The sequence below is a fragment of the Cervus elaphus genome, chromosome 22, assembly GCF_910594005.1.
Source record: "Cervus elaphus chromosome 22, mCerEla1.1, whole genome shotgun sequence".
NCBI classification, from domain to species: Eukaryota; Metazoa; Chordata; class Mammalia; order Artiodactyla; family Cervidae; genus Cervus; species Cervus elaphus.
Window position 1 is genome coordinate 75,960,428 of NC_057836.1, and position 5,868 is coordinate 75,966,295.

Genomic DNA, 5,868 nt, shown 5'->3' on the forward strand with positions numbered 1-5,868 from the left:
ATGTGAGGCCTCCGGTCGCGATGAGGTGGGGAACTAGGTGTTTCACTGTGGTCTCCACAGGGGATTCAGACATCCTTTCTTCTTGGGAGATGCAAGACGAGCCTGCATTCAAGTCACTGCAGGGATATCCGGCCTTATTTCGAGTCAGGGCATCGCGGTGTCCATTCCACTTGAGGCCGCAAACTCAGGATCCCTGTCACATACCTAGAGCTGAGAGAAGCCTCCTCTTGAGGTGCTTGTGGTAAGGTGGTATTCCTCAGGAGTCGAATCCAGGGACTAACCTCTCATCTCGAGTTGATTTTTGGCCCACGGAGCTCTTTCGTGTTGCTACAGTGACCTCAGGATCCCTCTAGCCTTGAAACAGTGTTCTTGGGGTTTCTCTGGAGTGCCATCAAGGAAATCAAGGCTCCTTTCATGTGTGATGTGCAACACGGAATTGCTCTGCACGCAGTGCAGGGGAATCGGGCCTCATCTCGCGGCGAGGGGGAAGTCTCATGGTTTTTCTCGAGTTGCGGCGGGAAACTGGGGTATATTCTCGAGTTACGACGGGGATGGCCCTTCCACCCACGTGTTTCTTCAGCGACGTCAGGACTCCTGCCTAGTTGCGAGGGACAACTCTGGATTTTCCTCGAGGCTTGGCAGGGCAATGGGGACGCCTCTCCAGCTGAGGCGGGAGACCAAGGGTCCCTTTCCACGTGCCACAGGAATCCTGGGACTCTTATCAAGTTTCACGAGGAGTCAGGCATCGTCTCATTTGGAGGCACTGATCTCCGCGTACCTCTGGAGTTTTCAAAGGATGTGAGGCTATCGGTCGCGATGAGGTGGGGAACTAAGTCTTTCTCTGTGCTTTCCACAGGGGATTCAGACATCCTTTCGTCCTGGGAGATGCAAGACGCGCCTGCATTGAAGTCACTGCAGGGATATCCGGCCTTATTTCGAGTCAGGGCATCGCGGTGTCCATTCCACTTGAGGCCGCAAATTCAGGGTCCCTCTCACATACCTAGAGCTGAGAGAAGCTTCCTCTTGAAGTGCTTGTGGTAAGGTGGTATTCCTCTGGAGACGAATCCAGGGACTAACCTCTCTTTTCGAGTTGATTTTTGGTCCACAGAGTTCTTCCGTGTTGCTACAGTGACCTCAGGATCCCTCTAGCCTTGAAACAGTGTTCTTGGGGTTTCTCTGGAGTGCCATCAAGGAAATCAAGGCTCCTTTCATGTGTGATGTGCAAGACGGAATTGCTCTGCACGCAGTACAGGGGAATCGGGCCTCATTTCGCATCGAGGGGGAAGTCTCATGGTTTTTCTCGAGTTGCGGCGGGAACCTGGGGTATATTCTCGAGTTACGACGGGGATGGCCCTTCCACCCACGTGTTTGTTCAGCCACATCAGGACTCCTGCCTAGTTGCGAGGGACAACTCGGGATTCTCCTCGAGGCTTGGCAGGGCAATTGGAACGCCTCTCCAGCTGAGGCGGGAGACCAAGGGTCCCTTTCCACGTGCCACAAGAATCCTGGGACTCCTATCAAGTTTCACGAGGAGTCAGGCATCGTCTCATTTGGAGGCACTGATCTCCGCGTACCTCTGGAGTTTTCAAAGGATGTGAGGCCTCCGGTCGCGATGAGGTGGGGAACTAGGTGTTTCTCTGTGGTCTCCACAGGGGATTCAGACATCCTTTCTTCTTGGGAGATGCAAGACGAGCCTGCATTCAAGTCACTGCAGGGATATCCGGCCTTATTTCGAGTCAGGGCATCGCGGTGTCCATTCCACTTGAGGCCGCAAACTCAGGATCCCTCTCACATACCTAGAGCTGAGAGAAGCCTCCTCTTGAGGTGGTTGTGGTAAGGTGGTATTCCTCAGGAGTCGAAGCCAGGGACTAACCTATCATCTCGTGTTGATTCTTGGTCCACGCAGCTCTTTCGTGTTGCTACAGTGACCTCAGGATCCCTCTAGCCTTGATACAGTGTTCTTGGGGTTTCTCTGGAGTGCCATCAAGGAAATCAAGGCTCCTTTCATGTGTGATGTGCAACACGGAATTGCTCTGCACGCAGTACAGGGGAATCGGGCCTCATCTCGCGGCGAGGGGGAAGTCTCATGGTTTTTCTCGAGTTGCGGCGGGAACCTGGGGTATATTCTCGAGTTACGACGGGGATGGCCCTTCCACCCACGTGTTTGTTCAGCGACGTCAGGACTCCTGCCTAGTTGCGAGGGACAACTCTGGATTCTCCTCGAGGTTTGGCAGGGCAATTGGGACGCCTCTCCAGCTGAGGCGGGAGACCAAGGGTCCCTTTCCACGTGCCACAGGAATCCTGGGACTCCTATCAAGTTATACGAGGAGTCAGGCATCGTCTCCTTTGGAGGCACTGATCTCCGCGTACCTCTGGAGTTTTCAAAGGATGTGAGGCTATCGGTCGCGATGAGGTGGGGAACTAAGTCTTTCTCTGTGCTTTCCACAGGGGATTCAGACATCCTTTCGTCCTGGGAGATGCAAGACGAGCCTGCATTCAAGTCACTGCAGGGATATCCGGCCTTATTTCGAGTCAGGGCATCGTGGTGTCCATTCCACTTGAGGCCGCAAACTCAGGGTCCCTCTCACATACCTAGAGCTGAGAGAAGCCTCCTCTTGAGGTGCTTGTGGTAAGGTGGTATTCCTCTGGAGACGAATCCAGGGACTAACCTCTCTTTTCGAGTTGATTTTTGTCCACAGAGTTCTTTCGTGTTGCTACAGTGACCTCAGGATCCCTCTAGCCTTGAAACAGTGTTCTTGGGGTTTCTCTGGAGTGCCATCAAGAAAATCAAGGCTCCTTTCATGTGTGATGTGCAAGACGGAATTGCTCTGCACCCAGTGCAGGGGAATCGAGCCTCATCTCGCGGCGAGGAGGAAGTCTCATGGTTTTTCTCGAGTTGCGGCGGGAACCTGGGGTATATTCTCGAGTTACGACGGGGATGGCCCTTCCACACACGTGTGTGTTCAGCCATGTCAGGACTCCTGCCTAGTTGCGAGGGACAACTCGGGATTCTCCTCGAGGCTTTGCAGGGCAATTGGGACGCCTCTCCAGCTGAGACGGGAGACCAAGGGTCCCTTTCCACGTGCCACAGGAATCCTGGGACTCCTATCAAGTTATACGAGGAGTCAGGCATCGTCTCCTTTGGAGGCACTGATCTCCGCGTACCTCTGGAGTTTTCAAAGGATGTGAGGCTATCGGTCGCGATGAGGTGGGGAACTAAGTCTTTCTCTGTGCTTTCCACAGGGGATTCAGACATCCTTTCGTCCTGGGAGATGCAAGACGAGCCTGCATTCAAGTCACTGCAGGGATATCCGGCCTTATTTCGAGTCAGGGCATCGTGGTGTCCATTCCACTTGAGGCCGCAAACTCAGGGTCCCTCTCACATACCTAGAGCTGAGAGAAGCCTCCTCTTGAGGTGCTTGTGGTAAGGTGGTATTCCTCTGGAGACGAATCCAGGGACTAACCTCTCTTTTCGAGTTGATTTTTGTCCACAGAGTTCTTTCGTGTTGCTACAGTGACCTCAGGATCCCTCTAGCCTTGAAACAGTGTTCTTGGGGTTTCTCTGGAGTGCCATCAAGAAAATCAAGGCTCCTTTCATGTGTGATGTGCAAGACGGAATTGCTCTGCACCCAGTGCAGGGGAATCGAGCCTCATCTCGCGGCGAGGAGGAAGTCTCATGGTTTTTCTCGAGTTGCGGCGGGAACCTGGGGTATATTCTCGAGTTACGACGGGGATGGCCCTTCCACACACGTGTGTGTTCAGCCATGTCAGGACTCCTGCCTAGTTGCGAGGGACAACTCGGGATTCTCCTCGAGGCTTTGCAGGGCAATTGGGACGCCTCTCCAGCTGAGACGGGAGACCAAGGGTCCCTTTCCAAGTGCCACAGGAATCCTGGGTCTCCTATCAAGTTTCACGAGGAGTCAGGCATCGTCTCCTTTGGAGGCACTGATCTCCGCGTACCTCTGGAGTTTTCAAAGGATGTGAGGCCTCCGGTCGCGATGAGGTGGGGAACTAGGTGTTTCTCTGTGGTCTCCACAGGGGATTCAGACATCCTTTCTTCTTGGGAGATGCAAGACGAGCCTGCATTCAAGTCAGTGCAGGGATATCTGGCCTTATTTCGAGTCAGGGCATCATGAAGTCCATTCCACTTGAGGCCGCAAACTCAGGATCCCTCTCACATACCTAGAGCTGAGAGAAGCCTCCTCTTGAGGTGCTTGTGGTAAGGTGGTATTCCTCAGGAGTCGAAGCCAGGGACTAACCTCTCATCTCGTGTTGATTCTTGGTCCACGGAGCTCTTTCGTGTTGCTACAGTGACCTCAGGATCCCTCTAGCCTTGAAACAGTGTTCTTGGGGTTTCTCTGGAGTGCCATCAAGGAAATCAAGGCTCCTTTCATGTGTGATGTGCAACACGGAATTGCTCTGCACGCAGTGCAGGGGAATCGGGCCTCATCTCGCGGCGAGGGGGAAGTCTCATGGTTTTTCTCGAGTTGCGGCGGGAACCTGGGGTATATTCTCGAGTTACGACGGGGATGGCCCTTCCACCCACGTGTTTCCTCAGCGATGTCAGGACTCCTGCCTAGTTGCGAGGGACAACTCGGGATTCTCCTCGAGGCTTTGCAGGGCAATTGGGACGCCTCTCCAGCTGAGACGGGAGACCAAGGGTCCCTTTCCACGTGCCACAGGAATCCTGGGTCTCCTATCAAGTTTCACGAGGAGTCAGGCATCGTCTCCTTTGGAGGCACTGATCTCCGCATACCTCTGGAGTTTTCAAAGGATTTGAGGCCTCCTGTCGCGATGAGGTGGGGAACTAGGTCTTTCTCTGTGGTCTCCACAGGGGATTCAGACACCCTTTCGTCTTGGGAGATGCAAGACGAGCCTGCATTCCAGTCACTGCAGGGATATCCGGCCTTATTTCGAGTCAGGGCATCGCGGTGTCCATTCCACTTGAGGCCACAAACTCAGGGTCCCTCTCACATACCTAGAGCTGAGAGAAGCCTCCTCTTGAGGTGCTTGTGGTAAGGTGGTATTCCTCTGGAGTCGAAGCTAGGGACTAACCTCTCATCTCGAGTTGATTTTTGGTCCACGGAGCTCTTTCGTGTTGCTACAGTGACCTCAGGATCCCTCTATCCTTGAAACAGTGTTCTTGGGGTTTCTCTGGAGTGCCATGAAGGAAATCAAGGCTCCTTTCATGTGTGATGTGCAACACAGAATTGCTCTGCACGCAGTGCAGGGGAATCGGGCCTCATCTCGCGGCGAGGGGGAAGTCTCATGGTTGTTCTCGAGTTGCGGCGGGAACCTGGGGTATATTCTCGAGTTACGACGGGGATGGCCCTACCACACACGTGTTTGTTCAGCCACGTCAGGACTCTTGCCTAGTTGCGAGACACAACTCGGGATTCTCCTCGAGGCTTGGCAAGGCAATTGGGACGCCTCTCCAGCTGAGGCGGGAGACCAAGGGTCCCTTTCCACGTGCCACAGGAATCCTGGGACTCCTATCAAGTTTCACGAGGAGTCAGGCATCGTCTCCTTGGAGGCACTGATCTCCGCGTACCTCTGGAGTTTTCAAAGGATGTGAGGCCTCCGGTCGCAATGAGGTGGGGAACTAGGTCTTTCTCTGTGGTCTCCACAGGGGATTCAGACATCCTTTCATCTTGGGAGATGCAAGACGAGCCTGCATTCAAGTCACTGCAGGGATATCCGGCCTTATTTCGCGTCAGGGCATCGCGGTGTCCATTCCACTTGAGGCCGCAAACTCAGGGTCCCTCTCACATACCTAGAGCTGAGAGAAGCCTCCTCTTGAGGTGCTTGTGGTAAGGTGGTATTCCTCTGGAGTCCAAGCCAGGGACTAACCTCTCATCTCGAGTTGAT